Below are 24004 nucleotides of genomic sequence, written 5' to 3' on the forward strand. Positions count from 1 at the left end.
TGGTCTATCTGCATACATTTTAATAAGCTTTTTCCATCTAACTCTGCCCTCGCCCCTCTACCTTTTTCCTAATCTTTGTATTCACTCCTCCCTCCGTATTTTTCGCTTCATCTATCACCATCTTCGTCTCATTCTATCTCTTTCTCAGTTTTTCCTTCTCTCTTTTCTCTTCTCTAAAGTTTTTCTCATTCTTGGTGGTATGTATTTTGTTCCAGTCCCATTCCCAGTCTCAGCCCCAGTCCCACTCCGAGTCTCAGCGTTAGTCCCAGTCCTAGTCCTAATCCAGTCCCAGTCCGTATCTGGTCTACTTCCCGGAAAAAAGCATCGTAAATAAATATAGGCAAATTTATATACCAAATTTCAGGCAAATCGAATAGGACGTATGTAAATAGGTATGTGGGTATTATTAATTCATGTATTTATTTCGGCTTCGCATGCATATTTATCAGTTTTGCCAGGTTGATGCGACTAAATCGAATATCACAATGAAAATTACTTTAAAGCTCTCAGAAACAGCTTTCACTTGATATCCATAATACACACACATTCTAGGGGTTTCCGGGTCCATGTTTTGGCCTATATCTCGAGACCCTAGTCACCCAGCGGTGTAAAACTTACTCTGTACTAAAGCACACATCAACAGTTTCAATTTGATACCCATAATGTAAAAACACATTGTAGGTGTATCCGGGTCCACGTTTTGGCCTATATCTCGAAACCCTAGTCACCCAGGGGTACGAAAAATACCCAGTATCAAAGTACTCACAAACAGCTTCCATTTGACACCCATACTCTACAAACATATCCCAGGATGACCCAGGTCAACGTTTTGATCTCAAGACCCTAGCCAGAACGGGATAAAAAGTATCCCATGTCCGTTCCCTGGTCCTGAGCTACCTCTCCACCAATTTTCAGCTAAATCGGTTCATATGTTCTTGAGTTATGCGTAGTGTAACTAACACCACTTTCTTTTATATACATATTTGAATTTTTTCTAAAAAAAAATCATAACTCAAGAATGGCTAAACCGATTTGGGATTTCAAAATCAACTAACCATCACCTCTCCTTCCTGTATCTTTCCTAAAAATTTCATGGCAATCGTTCTATCCGTTCTCGAGTTATGGAGTGACAATCAAAATGTACACTTCTTTTTATATATATAGATTTCTCGAAGCGTAAGTGTCGGATCATTAAAGATAGGGCACTGTTGGAGAGTGTGGTCTATTTGACTTTTTCTGTCAGGTTCCCCACCGATTAAGTTTTAATAGGTTTCGCTGTAGCGCTAGTTAAAAAAGATCAGGAAAAAGTTTACAGTTATCTTAGTAAAAAGAAATGTTTGTCTTTAAAAGTTAATCAAATTGTAAAAGATATTTTAGTAGTTGTAAACAAAATGTATGATTATGTGCAGCCGCCGTGGTATGATGGTAGCGTGCTCCGCCTACCACACCGAAGATAATGCGTTCACGCCTCGGGAAAAGCAACATCAAAATTTTTACAAACAAGTTTTTTCAATTAGAAGAAAATTTTGGCAAGCACTCCGAGTGTGTTTCTGCCATGAAAAGCTCTCACTAAAAACTCATCTGCCTTGCAGATGCCGTCTGGAGTCGGCATAAAACAAGTAGGTCCCGTCAGAAAAATGAAAGAAGAAAACGGAGCACGACGCAAATTGGAAGAGAAGCTCGACCTAACATTTCTTCGGAGGTTATCGCGCCTTACATAAAATATGCAGGAAGACTTTGCAAGCATATGTTTTTTCCGAAAAAGTGTGTTTCGAGGATAAAAAACGAGAAGGGAGATAGGGACCTATATGAATGGAAATTAAAATTATGAGAACCACTAGCATCGTAAAAAAATTACCTAATAAATAAAATAATTTGAAAACCTTGAAAAATCAGGAAATATGAAAACAAATATGGCTTATATTCCGAAAATAAGGACCACCAAAAAGTTAGGAACGTTTGGTGGCAGAAAATGAAGTGAATAAGAATGGACAATGAAAGCTACATAAAAAAAAAAATGTTGTCAAGTTCCAGTTTTGCATCATAGTATACCTTCCAAAGTCACCAATTTAAATCATAAAATAATTCTACTAGCGGCTTAAAGACAACTTGTAGTTGTCTCATAAGGACACTATATCCAAGAAATAAAAAACGAGGAGGGTTTCATGTCACGCCTGAAACCTTTCTTTTGCAGAACATTATGTCAGCTTTATTGTGAATCAATTTGATCTCTACACATATCATCAAATCATCAGCTGGATTGTATAAAAGACGTGTAAGTAGTTCATTAAAAAAAATAAAATGTACTAAACTTCCCCGAATTGCGCCCAATTGTCGGTGCTGGGTTAATTACATGCACAGTGTGTCCAAGTGAGCTTAAGTTTCCATACTGTCACAAAATATATGAAAGTCAAAGGTAACTTTTCCCGAAAAAGTTGTACTAAAGTGAATCAAAGCTGGTAAAAGCAACCCTCTGAAAAAAACTAAGAGATACATTTTTTTCTTCCTTAATACTTTCCATACAAAATGACACTTTTTCATTATGAAATAACTCCCAGTCATATATGTATGTAATACTTCTTGACTTCTATGCCGCTACTACATACGGGGTGAACTCGCAAACATGTAATAGCCAATATGTTGCTGTTTAAATGTCGAATGTACCTCATTTTATTATACAAATAAAATAATAAAAAAAAATTTAATTTATCAAATTTTGATGAGCTCGAGGCAGTTTAAAAAATTTAAACACAGTTTAAATGTTTGTATTTCAATTTTATTTGGTCGATATTTCGATCTCAATCTGAGATCATTCTCAGGAACTGTGGACAAAAACAACAATTAGTTAAAATGTAAACAATTTTCAAACCCTAAACAATACCACTTACACAATTGAATATGTTTTACCGACTAACAAGATGTACGAAAAAAGAAGGCGTAGAAGTCAAATAAATATTAAAATACAAATAATTTAAAACACCGTAAGTATAAACAAAAATATGCAAAAACAGCAATACATAGAATGACGAACAAAAAGACATAATCATTTGCATTAACGTACAAATGTACATATGTACATACATATATACTGGTCATCCCACTGCATTTGTTGTGTTGAGTGATTGAGGCTTAAGTAAACAAAGTAATATCTCCGTTTTTCGAACTTAGCCTCCAAAAAATAGATATCGGCTGACGAAGTTCGAAATTCTACATTTCGAAATAGTTATTGTCTGACTGGTACAACATTGTACCACCAGTACTATTGTGTGGTACAATATTTGTACCAGCAGTTCTCAACGTACAAATAATAATAAAAAATTTTCATATTGATAGATAATCATTTATTGGAAAAAATAAAAGTTTTACAAGAAAGCATGATTCAATCACAAGAGGTTTGCTCGACAGACACATTTTTTGACAATTGCAGCCGCTTTGCTCCCAAATTGAATTGACATCCGTTAACTGTGTTGTTTCTTTGCGGTTTTTCGAAAAATATTAGTAGTATAAATAGGAAGAAATCAGTTTACAAATACCCGATAAGTACTGAACTGCATAATTCCTTAGAACATTTATTTTAATTTTATGATAAATTTATTTACTATGCCATGATCTAGGTTTTATGAAAAGTACGGACACCAAGGAATCGTGCACTTTCGTAAACCTATGAACATACGAAACCTAAACCACTTCAAAATTCATCATTCAACGTCATAACCTCGACTAGTAAATCGATTCACATAAAATGACATTAGTAAATAATAAAGATGCCATAACGAAATGTACTCCTTGAGCATTGTCACTCATTCATTCTGTATGTTCGGAACATTCGTCTCCATTTAAAAAATTGAGTAATCGGTTTATATTTTGAATATAATGTGTATATTCGGACCTCGTGAGGTAGTGTCAAACGAACGTGTTCCGAATATTCAAAATTAACGGTTTATCCGGAATACTTCCATGAAAACTTTACGTAAATGAGCTTTCCGAAATTTCAGAATAAAAAGGTGAATGCTCCCTGTGTAGCAGGACCACATAAAAGCTGAACTCTTCTGTCAAAGTCAAAACCGGAATATAAAGTTATAAGACAATAAGCAATTTCTTTTATTTTTTTGCCAGACCATGTCGGCTGCCTTTTCAATATCATCCTATCTCAAAATATTTTTCAGAAACTTCCCATTTCATGATTTGTCACAAAAACGCCTTATATTAGAATTAGATTGAAGAACGCCTCAGAATGCTTTTCATTAGCTCCCTCTTATGTCAAAATGCATTGAACTTATGCTCATATAGGAAGTTTTTGAAATAAATTTTGATATAGTGTATTTTTGAATAAAATTCTAAACCAACATAGCTCTATATCAATTCACGACATAATTAGTAGAAAATGAATTACTTCCTCCAAAACCTTTAGGCATTTACAAATTTATTATCACTACTAATATACTACTAAAGGTACTTTTCTACTACAATTTTCGCTAAACGGAATTGAATTATTACCCATTTTCCTTACTTCGTAAAAGCAACCCGTCCAGATTTTTCAATTTGGGAGTGTCAAAGCTCTGCCGCCATTGAAGAACAAACCTCTAGTAATTGAATCATGACAAAAAAGTATATTACTTCCAAGAAAAATGTTTAAAAATAAACACACAATTTTTAAATTTCGAAAATTTTATATGAATCTAATTTATATTTGAGTATGATATTTTGCGAAGCTCATCTTGCAAAGTGATATATCACATTGCTGTCAAATTTGTTTAGTTCTGGTTTGTGTTTTGCCCTGCGAACCCTTTGCGCAACGTCTTCGAGTCTCAATAGGAATTGGTAAATGCAAGGATACATTGCCCAACTTCCTTTCTTCGTTGAGATAAACCGCTTGGTGATTGGGATCCACGTACGGCTGCAGTTTTAATACCTTTAATACCTGATATTAATGACCAGATATGCTGACCCTGTATCCCGTCTCAGAGTCACATCGCAGCCATATTTTTATTCCTCGTTTTACCGATTTGAGTGGCATATATTGTTTTAAGGATGATTTTCCTTTAAACTTTGCCATTGATTCATCTCTTCTCTGCCTAACCTTATCCTGCCGGTATTTTTGAAATGTACTTTTCAAATACTCCCCAACATCGTCGATGTAATAAGTTTTACTGCAATCAGTTGGTTTCTGAAAAAATGCAAAATATAATTTTGATGCCAAAAATTTATAGCGGTCACGAGATATTGCAGTATTGATAGTAGCATTACTTATTGAAGGATGTTTGGCCAATAATGTTTTAAAATCGAAAGCTTTTTATAAGACATAAGCAACATAGAGCCCAGCATAATTTGTATCAGTCTTTACACATTTGATCTTTTTTTTGCGGTTTGAAACTCAGAAATGGAGTCATTTGTACATTGTGCGATATACATGCACAGGCTTCGAGGAAACATCTTTTGAATAATTTTGAAAGGGCAAAGAATTGAAAGGAATTTCAGGACTTATATTACGTCCACGGTAATCACTTATAATATGTATAGGTATGGAATTTTCTCAAATAGAAAACCACAACTTAAAGTCTGATGAGATGTAATTCTCATTATCGTCTTGTGCTAAATTTGATCCCACAAATTCATTCGGTGCTATAATGCTTTCAAAATCTGATAGCTCACTATTGGACGATGGAGGGGAACCAGATTCTGAATCAAATATTTCATCAATCAGCAGTTCGGTAATTTTGTCTGAGCTCAGTTTTTTCGAGATGGTATTTCTTTATAAAAGAAAGACGAGAGAATAATTTATTTTTGAAGAGAGGCACTGTTGGTACGTATATAAGTACATATAAGTACCAGCTCACTAAAACTCCAAAAACTGTTTCACTAATATGCTAAAGCTTGTAAATAAAATAAATATCTTCCATAAAAATAATTTGTTTGGCAGTTACAACTTTTTTTTAAAGATTATTATTCAAAAGCCAAACACGTGTCCGAACCTTTCACTATTTAACTCAAAACTGAGCGTACTGCACAGCAGAAAATGATTTAATTTTTATATGTACCTTTATACAAACTAAAAAGCCTGCTTTGGTATATTTTTTATTCAGTTTTAGTGTGATTTTGAGGATTTAGTCCAATATAAACATTTAGTGGTACATACGGTGTACCAACATATTCGAAAGGGTTAAGACGCTTCCCAAGGCAGTCGGTTCTATGTACCGGAGCGACTCGGGATTTTTCCCAACCAAGGACTGTCATTTCAGTGTGACCCCATTTAATTTGTTTCGTCCCTCCCACAAATTGTTATCCTCCCAGCAGCTCCTTGCAGCAGGACTGCTACATATTCTCTTACTCCGGGAAGGTATCGAACCCAATCAGGGTCCGTCTCCTGACCCCGGTCATGAGAAATGGTTTTGCTGCATTTGCCAGAAAAGAATCTTTTTAGGACGGTCATACTCTGTTCAGTGTGTCTCGTGCAAGGGATGGTTGCATCGGACAGGTTGTTCTGAGCTTGATCCCAAAACCCGACGTCCACGTAACTTTTATAAATCTTTTGTGGCTCCTTGCTGCTCACGCCCAAGGGCGTCCCGTAGTCTACGCCTAAGCGTATCCCCACTACCTTCCAGCAGCTTCGCTGCTCAGCAAGCCACAACAAGTACCCGCTGCTGCTCGCGCCCCACGGCGCCAACAACTCAAACAGCTGATACCACTCATAACTACTACCTTCGTAGTAGAGCTGGTAGCAATGCTGAGCATCAGCCCCTGCCCCCGTCTTCTTCTCCCCCCCCCCCCCCTCTTTTCTGGCAGCAATCGTGCAGGTCAGGGAAACAGACTCTTAGTCCCTGCCTCCGTTTGCACCGTCTGCCAGCACAGAATATATAGGTTTGCGACATCCGCTCAATGCAGCTCCTGCCTTGGGTGGTGCCACTTTCCTAGATGTTCTGGTCTCCGCGACGGCAACCCCCCGATGGGTTTCATCGCGCCATGTTGCCAGGTCGCAAACCCAAATCATCCGGGTACCCCAATGCTTGCCCAAGGGCGTCCAGTCCCAAGGCCACAACAGCAATTGCGTCCTGGCCTTCCACAACCTAGGCGTAGTCACCCCTCACTTACCCCTAGAGTGGCGGCGTCACCCCTCATGCACTTCAGAATTCTGCAGTTCAACTGTAATGGACTAACTGGGAAGATTACGGAGATAGTCGATTTCATGAAGCGGCACAACATCCGCATTGCTGCGATTCAAGAGACTAAACTCACAGCAAGATCTGCATTGCAGACCTGCTCTGGTTATAATGTCCACAGGAAAGACCGAGAGAGCGGAAATGGAGGCGGCCTCGCGTTTATTATACACCACTCTGTGCAATATCATATATTTGATCCTGGCATCGACCGCAGTGACAATGTCTTAGAACGTCAAGGCCTATCTGTCCGGTCAGGCGATGCAAACCTAGAAATCATCAACATCTACATCCCTCCTGTCACCTGTTGCCCCAGTGGATACCGCCCTAATATCGAGGCCTTACTCACTGGCAACAATCGCATTATCTTAGGCGATTTCAATGCCCATCACGACCTATGGCATTAAAACTTGCGGGCGGACAGTAGGGGTGAGATGTTGGCGGATCAAATAGACGAAACGACGTTCTGCACAATAAACGGAGACGCCCCCACACGTATGGTAGGAAGCTGTCATAGCTCGCCAGATATCTCAATCGTGAGCGCAGAACTCGAAAACTGCGTCAACTGGCAGCCGATGGTAACATTGGCATCCGACCACCTGCCCATACTTATTTCGTTCGAGCGTACCGCCTACTTCATCGTCACCGAAAAACGCACTTTCATAAACTTCAAAAAAGGAAAGTGGGAAGAATATAAATCTGCAACAGACAGCTTTGCTGCCCTCCCTATCCCGACTGATGCCCGCCAAGGGGAGCGTGCCTTCCGTAAGGTCATTGAATCCGCCTCGGCACATTTCATTCCCGCCGGGAGAATTCCCGAAATCCGGCCCACTTCCCGGCGGAGGCCGCGAGCTTAGCGTGGGAACGCGACCTTATAAGACAGCTTGATCCAGGCGACCCCCAAATAAGGGATATAAACCAACGCATCAGATTGCTTGTGGACGAACACAAGCGGGCGAAATGGGAAGAGCACCTAAGAGGTTGTAACCTCTCTACCGGTGTAGGTAAACTTTGGTCCACCGTAAAGTCCCTATCGAATCCGACTAAGCACAAAGACAAAGTTTCCAAGAAAACTCCATAGCACTACCTCCGCGCTAAATGTCATTAGCACCCAGATAAATTGCGGTTTGAATCAATATCCCCACCATAGAACAGTACTCGTAGCGTTAGACCTGTCAAAAGCTTTTGATACGGTCAACCATGGCTCGTTACTGCAAGACCTGGAAGGGTCTACCCTTCCCCCATGTCTTAAAAGGTGGACCGCAAATTATCTGGGTGGTCGGCAGGCATCGGTGCAATTCTGAAACGAAACATCAAAACAAAGGAGAATTAAACAAGGGGTGCCACAGGGTGGTGTCCTATCCCCGCTTTTGTTTAATTTCTACATATCTAAGCTACCTTCACCACCGGAAGGAGTCACAATCGTTTCCTACGCCGATGACTGCACAATAATGGCCACAGGCCCAGGCCCTAAGATCGATGAGCTATGCAATAAAATAAAAGCCTATCTCCCTGATCTCTCCAGTTTTTTCGCCTCGCGAAACCTGGCATTGTCACCGACTAAATCTTCCGCGACCTTATTTACAACATGGACGCCCCAAATGTCGACCATATTGAACATCCACGTCGATGGCACTACGCTACCGACTGTCCTACACCCCAAAATCTTGGGTGTGACGTTTGATCAGGATCTACATTTTGGTGCGCACGCAACCGCAATTGTTCCAAGAATTCAGAGCCGTAATAAAATCCTCAAATCCCTTGCTGGCAGTACCTGGGGAAAAGATAAAGAAACGCTCTTGACCACATACAAAGCAATTAGCCAGCCGATTACGTGCTACGCGTCACCCATATGGTCGCCAAGCCTAAAAACCACCCACTGGAAGAAACTACAGGCCTGCCAAAATACTGCTCTCAGAATCGCCACGGGCTGTCTTCTTATGTCCCCAGAACACCATCTACATAATGAGGCGAGAATACTCCCCATCAGGGAGAGAAATGAGATGCTGACCAAACAGTTTCTGTTGAATACCCAGAAACCTGGGCATCCCAACAGACATCTGATTGACGAACCAGCACCGCCTAGGGGCCTAAGGAGTCATCTCCGTAAGCATTTTGAGGAAATACGGCACCTGAGAACCCAGCCGTATGAAGCGGAAAAACACAAGCAGGTCCTTGGTGAACTCCATAGACAGGCGTCGGACCTTTATGTCGGGAATTGCCCGGTGAATCCAGTACTTGAAGAAAAATATCCAGAACTCGCAGAAGAGGAACGCATACTCCCCAGGGAAACGCGTGTCACTCTTGCTCAACTTCGTTCTGGATACTGTAACAGGTTAAACTCTTACCTATCCAGAATCAACCCTGACATACAAAATGTATGCCCTGCTTGCAACGTGTCCCCACATGACACCAACCATCTCTTTAATTGTAATGTGGAACCAACGCCTCTAACACCCCTTTCCTTATGGTCCACCCCTGTTGAAACGGCAAGTTTCCTTGGACTCCCGTTAGAGGATATTGATGACAATTTGTGATCGGTCGCGGCTATTAGGTGGGGCGAGCATTGCTACAACAACAACAACAACAAAGTTTCCATCGCCTTTGGCGATAAGGTGCTGTCGGATGCGAAAAAATGCGCGAGCGCTTTCTGCCGACAATATATAATGCATCCTACGGTCGACAAAGGTAGACGGAGAGCCAATAGACACGCACATAAACACAAACTCAGCGCGTCACCAATTACCATCACCGCTAGAGAGGTTGAGGACGCCATTGGTCGCGGTAAACCATCCAAAGCAGTGGGCCCAGACGGCATAGCCATGCCGATGCTTAAAAACCTAGGGAAAGAGGGTTTCAAATATTTAGCGCATGTCTTCAAGCTGTCTCTTTCCACCTTTGTCATACCCGAGAAATGGAAAACGGCCAAGGTTGTCCCGCTACTAAAGCCTGGGAAACCAGCTAACGTAGGTGAGTCATATCGTCCGATATCTCTCCTATCGCCAGTGGCAAAGACGCTTGAAGCCATTTTGCTCCCTTATTTCCAAGCACATTTGCAGCTAGCCCCTCATCAGCATGGCTTCAGAAAACTCCATAGCACTACCTCCGCGCTAAATGTCATTGGCACCCAGATAAATTGCGGTTTGAATCAATATCCCCACCATAGAACAGTACTCGTAGCGTTAGACCTATCAAAAGCTTTTGATACGGTCAACCATGGCTCGTTACTGCAAAACCTGGAAGGGTCTACCCTTCCCCCATGTCTTAAAAGGTGGACCGCAAATTATCTGGGTGGTCAGCAGGCATCGGTGCAATTCAGAAACGAAACATCAAAACAAAGGAGAATTAAACAAGGGGTGCCACAGGGTGGTGTCCTATCGCCGCTTTTGTTTAATTTCTACATATCTAAGCTACCTTCACCACCGGAAGGAGTCACAATCGTTTCCTACGCCGATGACTGCACAATAATGGCCACAGGCCCAGGCCCAAAGATCGATGAGCTATGCAATAAAATAAACGGCTATCTCCCTGAACTCTCCAGTTTTTTCGTCTCGCGAAACCTGGCATTGTCACCGACTAAATCTTCCGCGACCTTATTTACAACATGGACGCCCCAAATGTCGACCATATTGAACATCCACGTCGATGGCACTACGCTACCGACTGTCCTACACCCCAAAATCTTGGGTGTGACGTTTGATCAGGATCTACATTTTGGTGCGCACGCAATCGCAATTGTTCCAAGAATTCAGAGCCGTAATAAAATCCTCAAATCTCTTGCTGGCAGTACCTGGGGAAAAGATAAAGAAACGCTCTTGACCACATACAAAGCAATTAGCCAGCCGATTACGTGCTACGCGTCACCCATATGGTCGCCAAGCTTAAAAACCACCCACTGGAAGAAACTACAGGCCTGCCAAAATACTGCTCTCAGAATCGCCACGAGCTGTCTTCTTATGTCCCCAGAACACCATCTGCATAATGAGGCGAGAATACTACCCATCAGGGAGAGAAATGAGATGCTGACCAAACAGTTTCTGTTGAATACCCAGAAACCTGGACATCCCAACAGACATCTGATTGACGAACCAGCACCGCCTAGGGGCCTAAGGAGTCATCTCCGTAAGCATTTTGAGGAAATACGGCACCTGAGAACCCAGCGGTATGAAGCGGAAAAACACAAGCAGGTCCTTGGTGAACTCCATAGACAGGCGTCGGACCTTTATGTCGGGAATTGCCCGGTGAATCCAGTACTTGAAGAAAAATATCCAGAACTCGCAGAAGAGGAACGCATACTCCCCAGGGAAACGCGTGTCACTCTTGCTCAACTTCGTTCTGGATACTGTAACAGGTTAAACTCTTACCTATCCAGAATCAACCCCGACATACAAAATGTATGCCCTGCTTGCAATGTGTCCCCACATGACACCAACCATCTCTTTAATTGTAATGTGGAACCAACGCCTCTAACACCCCTTTCCTTATGGTCCACCCCTGTTGAAACGGCAAGTTTTTTATGTGGGTGTGGGCTATAGTTTTATAGGTGGACGCCATTTAGGGATATCGCCATAAAGGTGGACCAGGGGTGACTCTCGAATGCGTTTGTACGATATGGGTATCAAATTAAAGGTGTTAATGAGTATTTTAAAAGAGAGTAATCCTTAGTTCCATAGGTGGACGCCGTTTCGAGATATCGCCATAAAGGTGGACCAGGGGTGACCCTAGAATTTGTTTGTTCAATATGGGTATCAAAAGAAAGGTGTTAATAAGTATTTTAAAAGGGAGTATCAAATGAAAGGCATTAAAGAGTATTTTATGAGGGAGTGGGCCATAGTTTTATAGGTGTTAATGAGTATTTTAAAAGAGAGTAATCCTTAGTTCCATAGGTGGACGCCGTTTCGAGAAATCGCCATAAAGGTGGACCAGGGGTGACCCTAGAATTTGTTTGTACAATATGGGCATCAAACGAAAGGTGTTAATGAGTATTTTAAAAGGGAGTGGGCCTTAGTTCTATAGGTGGACGCCGTTTCGAAATATCGCCATAAAGGTGGACCAGGGGTGACTCTAAAATGTGTTTGTACGATATGGGTATCAAATTAAAGGTATTAATGAGGGTTTTAAAAGAGAGTGGTGGTTGTTGTATAGGTGGTCGAATTTTCGAAATATCGCCATAAAGGTGGACCAGGGGTGACTCTAGAATTTGTTTTTACAATATGGGTATCAAAAGAAAGGTGTTAATGAGGGTTTTAAAAGGGAGTAATCCTTAGTTCCATAGGTGGACGCCGTTTTGAGAAATCACCATAAAGGTGGGCCAGGGGTGACTTTAGAATATGTTTGTACGATATGGGTATCAAAGAAAGGTGTTAATGAGTATTTTAAAAGGGAGTGGGCTTTAATTCTATAGGTGGACGCCGTTTCGAAATATCGCCATAAAGGTGGACCAGGGGTGATTGTAGAATGTGTTTGTACGATATGGGTATCAAATTAAGGGTATTAATGAGGGTTTTAAAAGGGAGTGGTGGTTGTTGTATAGGTGGTCGCATTTTCTAAATATCGCCATAAAGGTGGACCAGGGGTGACTCTAGAATTTGTTTGTACAATATGGATATCAAAAGAAAGGTGTTAATGAGTATTTTAAAAGGGAGTAATCCTTAGTTCCATAGGTGGACGCCGTTTCGAGAAATCACCATAAAGGTGGGCCAGGGGTGACTCTAGAATTCGTTTGTGCAATATGGGTATTAAACGAAAGGAGTTAATGAGTAAAGGTGGACCAGGGGTGACTTTAGAATATGTTTGTACGATATGGGTATCAAATGAAAGGTGTTAATGAGTATTTAAAAAGGGAGTGGGCCTTAGTCCTATAGGTGGACGCCGTTTCGAAATATCGCCATAAAGGTGGACCAGGGGTGACTCTAGAATGTGTTTGTACGATATGGGTATCAAATTAAAGGTATTAATGAGGGTTTTAAAAGGGAGCGGTGGTTGTTGTATAGGTGGTCGCATTTTCGAAATATCGCCATAAAGGTGGACCAGGGGTGACTCTAGAATTTGTTTGTACAATATGGGTATCAAAAAAAAGGTGCTAATGAGTATTTTAAAAGGGAGTAATCCTTAGTTCCATAGGTGGACGCCGTTTCGAGATATCGCCATAAAGGTGGGCCAGGAGTGACTCTAGAATTCGTTTGTGCAATATGGGTATCAAACGAAAGGAGTTAATGAGTATTTTAAAAGGGAGTGGACCTCAGTTCTATAGGTGGACGCCTTTTCGAGATATCGACATAAAGGTGGACCAGGGGTGACTCTAGCAGTGGCGGCGCAAGACAAAAAATTTATGTGGGCGAGGTACATTTTGCGAGGCCCTTTCATGGTGCAACAAAAAGGGAATTCAAAATAAAAAATCACTTGAAATGAGACGGTTTTTATTCGTTCAGAAACAAACATACATTTTTACATACATATAACTTTTTTAAACAATAAAAAAATTTAAAAAAAATTTAAAAAAATTAGTATGATGAAAAAATTAAAGAAACGAAAATTTTCTACTTTTGGTCTTACTGAACTCCTCAATGATAGGTTTGTAACTTATCTTAGATGCTATATCTGCTTCAATAGATAAAACTGCCAAAGCCGAGAGTCTTTCTTGACCCATAGTATTTCTTAAATAATTTTTAATTAGTTTCAATTTTGAAAAGCTCCTTTCAGCGGAAGCAGTACTTACAGGTATTGTTAACAATATCCTAATGACAATGTAAACATTTGGGTAAATTTCTTTCAAATTGTTCTCTATAATATATTGTAGCAGATGTTTCACGTCTTTAATAGAGTTGGGTAAATTTGGAATCATATTTTGTAACTCCTCATACAACTCATAAGGCTGGAAGTCACTGCTCTCACCTACTTGCAGAACAATGTATAAATCCTGACAGTTTTTCAGTAGTTGCTCCTTTGGAATTCGTTTTAACTGGTTTAAGTCATATAGAAAACCAAAACCTTCAAAATGTTGACTTAAAGACATAAATCTCGATTCCATGCTACTGATCACAGAATCAACCATGGTATTAAAAAAATGGGTTTCATACCGGCGTTCTGCAGACTTTATAGGTTGGTCGCTGCCTTCATAATCAAACATCCTTTTCTTTTTGGCTACTCTTTTATTTTTAAAATCTTTGGGCAAATCGTAACTGCTTTTCTCAATAAAATGACTAGCGTCAGACAAGCATTTTTCGAATCCAGTTTGTCGATATTCTTTTATCCAGTCACAAAATGTACGCAAATGTTCAAGAGTAATGCTTAAATGGACTTGTACAGATTGCCATAATTTGCTAATGGTATTGACACGAGTTAATAACTCATACCAGATATGTAATGATACGATAAATTCCAAACTGAACATTTCGTTCAAAATGGAATCGCAATCACTGAGTGTGTCCGATTGTTCCTTTTGGCATTTTAAGTATTCTATACATTCAACAACATCATCAAATTGCAATAATACAGCCTTCACCGCCTGGATTCTGCTTTCCCACCTTGTGTCTGATAAAAGCTTCATCGTAAGCTTTAATTTATCTTTGATTATTTTCCAGCGTTTACTGGAACTTGAAAAAAGCAAAAAAATCTTCTGAAGAAAACCAAAAAATGTTTTTGCTGCCAACGAAGAATTGGCTGCGTCTACCAACAACAGATTCCAGCTATGACAACCGCAAGGTGTGAAAAATGCCCTGGGATTTATATTTAGAATTCGAGTTTTAACTCCACTATTTATGCCTACCATATTAGCAGCATTGTCGTATCCTTGGCCACGACAGATTTGAATATCTAAGCCATTTTTTTCTAGCTCTACCAGTATTGCATTAGCCAAATATTCTCCAGTCGTTTCGGTGACAGCAAGAAATCCGATAAAGTATTCTTCTATGGTTCCAGTTAATGTATTACAATATCTTAAAATAACCGACATCTGTTCAACTCTACTAGCATCTCTAGTGCAGTCGAGTAAAATAGAATAATATTTTGCCTCTTTTATCCTACCAATCACTTCACAGGTAACTGTGTTTGACATTAATGTAATCAATTCATTTTGAATATCATGGCTTAGATAGTGGTGTGTAAGTTGTTTATTATTAATGCGGTTTAAGTGTTCTTGTAACGTAGGATCATATTTAGCTATTAATTTAAATAAGTCTATAAAGTTACCAGAATTTTTAGTGTTTTCGTCAGTTTTGAGAGATTCTATGTGACCTCTAAATGCCAAATTATGAGAGGCTAAGAAGTTTATGATATCAATTAATCTCTCAAACAAGTTGTACCAATGTTTTTGAGATTCAAGAATTCGTCTTTCATTTTCTTGGTCTAATGTTTTTTCGTGCTTTATTCCCTTCTCTAATGTTATCCATTGGAACATATATAACATATGTTCTTTAGTATTTTCATGCCTGCGCAAAACATCACCCAAGTGTTTCCAATCACAACACCCTTCCTGTACCATTTGAGTTTGTGAATTGCTAAAAAGTCTGCATGGAAAACAGAAAACTTTATTTTTAGAGCTTGAATATACCAACCACCGCCGATGCTGAGTTTCACCATTATTTAGTTTTCTTGAGAAATGAAAATTGGAAAAGTGTCTATGATCATCATCTTGAGGATAATGTTCATCAGGATGATTTAACTGCTGTGTGGGACCGCTTTGAACTATATCATGACGCTTAGCATCCGTCAAGGGAAACATCCACAATCCCGCATCAAAACTGGCAAATGATTGCTCCACTACATCACTGGCTCTACTAGCAGATGGCGAACTTATTTCAATCGTGCTCTCTTGATTGGTACTTGCACTACTTAAGGGCAACATAGAAATTTCAGCATAAGATTTTGATTGGCAATCTATTTCTTTTTCCGATTCCCGTCGTTCGGTATCAATATTCGGTGCATCTGGAGTAATTTCCGAATTGTCACATACAGACACATGTTGTTGAGAAGTGGAAGCAAGCGATTCAATTGACTCAGTACTACTAGATTCAGCTCGACTGAGAAACTTCATCATACCTGAACTTAAAACATGGTTTGATACAGCTCTTTCCGCTCTTCTTTTTCTTTTTGCTGAACCAGATTCCCATTTTCTCCCTTTATCTCTATCTCTCTTGGTAATTAAGCCTGACATGATTGATAAATTATGAAGAAAGTGCCGATATTGTACCCGTAAAATTAGGCGGATTCTAGCGCAACAAATAAAAGATATAAAAAAATAATAACTCCAATTTTCAATCACACAACAGTTTCTTACCTATCTCAACTTTTTAAACACTTGTTATAGTTTTAGAAATATGTGACGCTATTATTTATTTAAAGAAACGAGCAAGACTCCGTCTAAACGCGATTTGTACTTTCATTGGAAATGGCTATGCGTCAAATTTGACAGGTAACATATCATATGCACTTGTTTTGATACACAATGCTTTTTTAATAAGGGGAAGTCCCGAGCAATACTCTTTCTCCTAAAGGGGACTCCCCGCTACAGCAGCTTAACGCCAACTAATGTTGCCGGACTAAATATAAACGAATTGTCAGAAACGTAAGGGATGAGATTTCGAAATAATTGATTTTAACAGAAATATTGATTATTTCATAAACATAAATTTGTGGCGCCGAAGATTGGAATATCTTTAAGTTAAAAATTTATTTTAAGTGAGGCGTTCAGTGCAACAACGGACACAATATTAACAATTCTCAAATAATGACATTAATTTAAATTCTAAAGTTTTATACAAAGATGGTGGGAGATTTGACATTCTATAAAGCGAAAAGCAGAAAAAGTCCACACATCTCAAGTTTCTTTTCGATAATTGCCATAAAATCATCTTCTTCGGACTAAGCAAAATTAAGATCGGTTTCTTTAAAAAATTACCAGAGGTCCTTTTTTTAGTTAAAAGTTTTAAAGGTACAATTACGCAGAAAAACGCCTAAGGAGTCAGCTAGCTTATTATAAGAACAGCCTTGTGTCGTGTTCTTAGGTATTTTTCATACTTTTTCAATTATAAGTTCGTTGTGGGCCGCGAGGCCCTTATCACCGCGAGGCCGTGGGCGGTGGCCCACACATCCGTTATAAAGTCTTCGGACTTACACCTAGAGCTTCTAGGAAAGTGACGTCGACGAAGGTATGAGTTCGAAGTCGCAGTCCTATAGCTTCTGTGCTGGCATATGGTGTGAGGGTCAGGAGGCGTAGTAGCGACTGGTGGTCGGGATTGCTACTGTTCGCAATTCGGGAATTGTAGCTCTGAAAACAACCGAAAAAACTGGAGGCGCACTGTGCCACGAGAGTCATACGTATTAATAGACTATTAATAGCAACCGTAATTCGCCTTTGTGCGCCAAGGAGCCACAACTGCTTTAAAGAAATTAAGTTCTCGACGATTATTAGGAGTTAACACCAGACGAAACTACGGTATGCACGAGATATACAGACAATAGTGTGACCATTTTATGTATCTCTATTTCTTTTCAGCATACACAGCAGTGCCAATTCCAAAGATCGGGGTTAGGTTCGAAGCCTCTCTGGAGTAACGAGGAACAATCCCTCCGCAAGGAGCTACTCCTGAAAATTTTCGAACGATCTGCGAGATTTCGAGGCAAAAACCCCGGATCTTTCCGAAATGGCGAAAACGCTGATTTTCTTAAATCCATACAAACAAAACCTTTCCTAAATATTATTTTTTAAATAGAAAAATCAAGCTTTTTAAAGTAAGAACACCGGCTTACGCCGCCCACGCCGCCGCCGCCAGTATATAATAGAGCCTACGCCGCCGCCGCCGATAAAGTCCTTTTTTTCCTGCTTGGTAAATTTCTTAAATACTAAAGCTAACGCTAGCCCTATACTTGGCTTGATACATCAGGTGGAGTTAAGATTGCAGCGATAATAAAAATTACCACTATCGCGATTATGAGTTTATTTGACAAATTTTGGGCGCATCCGCATGACGCACGGATTTCTTAAATTTAATTGCCGAGTCGTTGAAAGGCGGAGGCTTGTTAACCGTCGATATCTAAAACTGATCAGTAGTGGAATTCACTAACTTATAACGATGCGATTTTTCGAGATTTTAATTAACGATTTTGTCGCTTGCCTTATCGATTGTACTATTCACTAACTTAGTTTTAACGACGCGAAATAAATGACATTTAAATTTCGTTTTAATAATAGAAAGGTGGCAGCACAGCTTAACGAAACCTAAAAAATGCGAAAAGCACAAAAGGAATGCCAAAAATAAATAAATTCCGTATACTAACTGCTTTTAAAAGTCGTTATTGTGCCAGTTTTTAACTATTTTAACAAAAGGTAAGTAAATGCGGTATTCATTTCTCTTTTTCTCTGTTGATATCGCAGTTATTCTTGTACCCTTTAATTGACCATCAAGTTGAGAAATAATATCACGAGCGAGCCAAGTCTCGGGGTAGTCGGTAAAGCTTTCGAAACTCTGTTTCATTTAAGTTGAATGGGTTATATACTTCTCAAAGAAGGTGTCTGTCCACTGGCGATGGACTTAGTAATTCTTCATCTTGTGATAAAACGTACGCCAAGTACTCAAATGCCATTTGATTTATAAATAAAGCAGATTTTCGTGTTTGAAAGTATTTAATTAAAGTTCCGATTTCCTTTTTTAACTAAAATTACCAGAAATATTAATTTCGTGATTTTTAACGCAGCCTATATACTTGCTGTTTATTTAACAACACAGCTGATCGTCGATAAACGAATGTCGATACAAAATAGTTACCGAATAACGAAATCGTTATAGTTATCGATTCGCAAATAAAGCGACGGCAAATGTCGTTAAAAAGTTAGTGAATTCCACTACAGCTACAGAGGGAGACTCATCAGCTAAGTAAAATATATGTAAGACTTATAGCTAAATATGAAAACATTGCAAAATAGAAGATAGAAATTTCTTATATGTATACATACATTATACAGTTAAGTAATGGAATAGTTATGTGTATGACTCTGAAGAGCTACTAATTATTAAGGGAGAAAAAAACAGTTATCTTAATGATGAAAAGTGAGTCCGAAATATCAAATGTGGCATAGTGAGAGTTATAATTCTGATAAAAATAGCGGTTGGGCTCATTTAATTTAAAATTAGTTCGACACTGCTTCAGAAAAAGAGGTTTGAAATATCTTGAAGACCTGGAGGGAACGTTAAAGTTCACTTCGCTCAGGAGAAATATGAAACCAAAACCGTTAAGTAATTTCATAATAAAAATATTTCCAAGTATTTCCTTTCTACTAGAAAGGATAAGAAGATTAATAAGTTTAAGACGATTTGTATATGGGGCAGATTATAAAAAAAATCCCAATGAAGGTCCCCTAACGCGAAAATCAAAACATTCGATCTATATGAATCTGGTAATTTGGGTTCCAAATCAATGAACCGTATTCAAGTATTGGTCTAACTAACGTAGTGAAAAGAGCTTTAGTTACAAAAGGGTCGCTAAATTCTTTTGACCATAGCTTAACAAACTCTAGAACACCTTTTGCTTTATTGACTGTTGCGTTAATAAGAAGGTTGAATTTAAGTTCGCAGCCCATAGTAACTCCCTGAATAACAAAATCAATCACTTGTTTAAGACAGTGGTTACTAATTATGTAAATGATCTACGTGAAGTAGTGTGTCTAAATTAGATTGTAGTACGGGGATCGTCAATCGATTTGTAAGAAATAAAAATTTTTACGTCATCAGCATACATCAAAATTTTTGAAAACTTTATTGAAGTAGAGATATCGTGTATGAATAGCAAAAACAGAATCGGACCAAGATGGCTGCCTTGAGAAACTTCAGAAGAGACCTCCATGATATTAGATAACGGATTTTTAAAAAACGCTCTATGTTTTCTGTCAAGAAGGTAAGAAGAAATCCATCGGAAACCCCACCAAATCAAGCTTGTGAATAAGTAGCGAGTGACATACTCTGTCGAACGCTTTACTGAAATCCGTGTATACAACATCGGTGTACATATTTTCTCTAAACCCATTTGTGACATGAGTTGTAAATTCAAGTAAATTCGTAAAAGTTGATTTTCCTTTAAAAAACCATGTTGGCAGCTAACAATCGAAGTAGAAATCGGAACTGTGAGCTGACTGGTAACAATAGCTTCAAATAATTTTGGAATTTCTATAGAAGACCTGCTCCCACTTTTATAAAGAGGTATAATTAGAGCTGGAAAACTATCGATACGCGGCACCATCGATAGTTTCCGATAGTCAAGTGGATCACCATCGATAGTAGCGATAGTCTTCAAAATAACCATCGATAGTTTAAATCTCGTATTTTTAAAACAAACATAAATCTGTATTTCATTTCAAAAGCCAAAGATTTTTATTTAAAACAAGTAAGGAAGGCTAAGTTCGGGTGTAACCGAACATTACATACTCAGCTGAAAGCTTTGGAGACAAAATAAGGGAAAATTACCATGTCGGGAAATGAACCTAGGGTAACCCTGAAATGTGTTTGTATGACATGGGTATAAAATGGAAGGTATTAAAGAGTATTTTAAAAGGGAGTGGGCCGTAGTTCTATAGGTGGACGCCATTTCGGGATATCGCCATAAAATTCACCAGGGGTGACTCGAGAATGTGTTTGTACGATATGGGTATCAAATTAAAGGTATTAATGAGGGTTTTAAAAGTGCTTGGCCCTTAGTTTTATATATGAAGGCGTTTTCGAGAATCGGACAAAATGCGGACCAAGGTGACCCATAACATCATCTGTCGGGTACCGTTAATTTATTTATATATGTAATACCACGAACAGTATTCCTGCCAAGATTCCAAGGGCTTTTGATTTCGCCCTGCAAAACTTTTTCATTTTCTTCTACATACCCATTTTACAAAGTTGTTTCTAAAGTTATATTTTGCGTCAATAAACCAATCCAATTATCATGTTTCATCCCTTTTTTCATATTTGGTATAGAGTTATAGCATTTTTTTAATTTTTCGTAATTTTCGATATCGAAAAGGTGATGATGTTATATTTGCAGTGAATCGACTTTAAGTAAAGGTCCGTTAATTTGATTTTCAAAACTCTAACACTTTGATAATAAAGGCTCACAGTATTTACACTTAGTCTTTTGAAGGGTCGTTATTACTCGAAACCGTTGCTAAGCCCTGAATTTTTGTATTCGGCCTATACTCAAATTCCCCCACCAGAGCACCGGATGGCCAGAAGGAGCTGTTCGACAAAGTATCAAAATCTTTTTACGAATACGTCAATTCTAAATCAGGAAATGTCCCTTTCATTTTGGACGTGATGTAGGACTTAAAGTCGTCCTCAGTAGTATCTTTTTCCAAACGCAACACGAAAATAGATCTCCTACGCGGGACCACAACCAGATTTTTGACATTTGGAATAGGGTTCAGAGTTAGAGGTGGGAGCTCACGGGTTTCCACCTTTCATCCTGTAAGAAGATCCCATCCAGAAACACCACAACTTTGCATTAAAGAGTAACGGTATGGCAACAAACTTCGTGAAATACGTCAAAAAATGTTAAGTGGAACTACCTTCTTTTTTATACCATGCCTCAATTCAAGTTCTTTCTTGTCACACTTATGCAGCTACAATCACAAAATTTTGTGGGCCGTTCATTTTGGATTTGGAGTTAATGGTACAAACATAATAGGAGTATTACATATAGGCTCCCAGTGTGTTGGGACTTTTTTTTTCCACTTTTTGTTGGGAAGTATTTCATAATGAAATAACTCCCACCGAAGGTTAAGGATGCGGGGTTTTATATGCGGCCTCTGTTGTTGTGCGTCAGGAGCGTGACGTGTTTCTTTTATTGTGAAATAATTTCATGTTATCCTACTTATACACTGACTTCGAATGCGTACTTTAAATAAGTCATTCGAAAGCGTTTGCACTGACCTTATTCTGAAGTGTATCCACATTTTCGATAGTCGACTTTTTTTTATAATTTTTTGGTTGACATAAATAAAAACAAGTTAAGACGGGACTTCATGCCTTTTATGAATGGGGCTGAACAATAATCTTAACCCATTCGTAATATCTAAATAATCGGCAGTACAAGATAAGAAATGTATAGTGAGCAAATGTACATACCTAAGCGATTTTTAAGATAAATATAAAATAAAATAAAATAATAAAAAAAAATTTTAAGTTAAACGGTTTTATTGAAAACAATACTTATATGAAATTACTTCATACAATAATACTAAAAGGTAGAAAATAATTAGGTAGGTCCTAGGTACAAGTCATCACACTCCTCATCAATCTAGGTCGTTGATCAGATAATTAAATAAAAGCGTTGGGCGCGTGAAATTTCTAAAAATGATAGGCGTAGCATATTTAGGTTCAGTTGGTCATATATATGAATATCAAATGAAATTTGACGCGTCCAACGCTTTTATTTAATTGTCTGATCAACGCCCTAGATTGATGAAGAGTGTGATGACTAGTAGTTGATTTAGTGACTCATTATTACAAGGACTCTTTCCTGACCATTTCTTACAATCTAAGTCCTTAATACATAATCCTTCAGAAGACTTTACTCGACTCTCCGCCACGTATGCTTGTCCTTTGTCGAACCCCAAAATATTTTGATGTCACTTCTACCAGAATGTATATAATATTTGTTCCAAATATGAGCCAAGTCGCATCAAAAGTACGATTTTTTTGAATATCTCGATCCTTGCGCCACCTAGTGGTGATTTGTCTTCATAGGTCTCTTTCTATTCTTTTATGTATTAAAAAAAATAAATAAATGTAAGGCGCGATAACCTCCGAAGAGATTTTAGGCCGAGCTTCTCTTCCAATTTGCGTCGTGCTCCTCTTGATTGCCCCTAAAAATTGGCCGGTCGGGACCTACATCTTTTATGCCGACTCCGAACGGCATCTGCAAGGCAGATGAGTTTTCACTAAGAGCTTTTCATGGCAGAAATACATTCGGAGCGCTTGCCAGACACTGCCGAAGGGGACCCCGCTTAGACAAATTTTATTCTAATTGAAACACCTTATTTCTAAAATTTTGATGTTGCTTTTACCCGGGGTGTGAACCCAGGGCATACGGTGTGGTAGGCGGAGCACGCTACCATCACACCACGGTGGCCGCCATTATGTATTATGTGTTCCAAATATGAGCCAAATCGGACCACAAATAAGATTTTTTTGAATATCTCGATCCTTGCGCCACCTAGTGGGAATTTTTTTCACAGGCTGTTTTCTATTCATGTATGTATTATGTGTTCCAAATATGAGCCAAGTCGAATCACAAATACGATTTTTTTTGGATATCTCGATTCTTGCGCCACCTAGTGGCGATTTTTCTTCATAGCTCTCTTTCTATTCTTGTATGTATTATGTGTTCCAAATATGAGCCAAAATCGGACCATAAATACAATTTTTTTGAATAACTCGATCCTTGCGCTGCCTAGCGGTGATTTTTTTCATAGTTCGCTTTCTATTCATGTATGTATTATGTGTTCCAAATATGAACCAAATCGGACCACAAATACGATTTTGTGAAATATTTTGATCCCTGCGCCACCTATCGGAGTTTTTTTATATTATTGAATTGTCATCGGGTTCTGAACTATATTCCAGGTTCTTATCGGGAAGTTACTTACATTTCAAATACAAAATTGGTGCCGGCCAGCCAGCCAGCCTGTCAAGTCAAGCTAAATAAAACCGTTTAAAAGTAGGTGTGTGGATGCAAAGATTCATGTTTTTTGGGGTCTGCATGTAAAACTATGACGACGAATCACTTACTTCAACAATATATGACGTAGGCGTATGTATTTGATGAAATTTGAAGCTTTGAGCCGTAAAAAAGGGAGCTGAAATGATTGT

The 24004-nt window shown here is 38.9% G+C and overlaps 1 protein-coding gene across 1 annotated transcript in view; it reads left to right on the forward strand.

The window, feature by feature from the left end:
- TfAP-2 (transcription factor AP-2) overlaps window positions 1-24004 on the forward strand; it is an 859649-nt gene that overhangs the window by 182106 nt on the left and 653539 nt on the right. The gene's annotated exons all lie outside the window — the stretch shown is intronic.

Source organism: Eurosta solidaginis, chromosome 5 (assembly GCF_040869045.1).
Source record: "Eurosta solidaginis isolate ZX-2024a chromosome 5, ASM4086904v1, whole genome shotgun sequence".
NCBI classification, from domain to species: domain Eukaryota; kingdom Metazoa; phylum Arthropoda; class Insecta; order Diptera; family Tephritidae; genus Eurosta; species Eurosta solidaginis.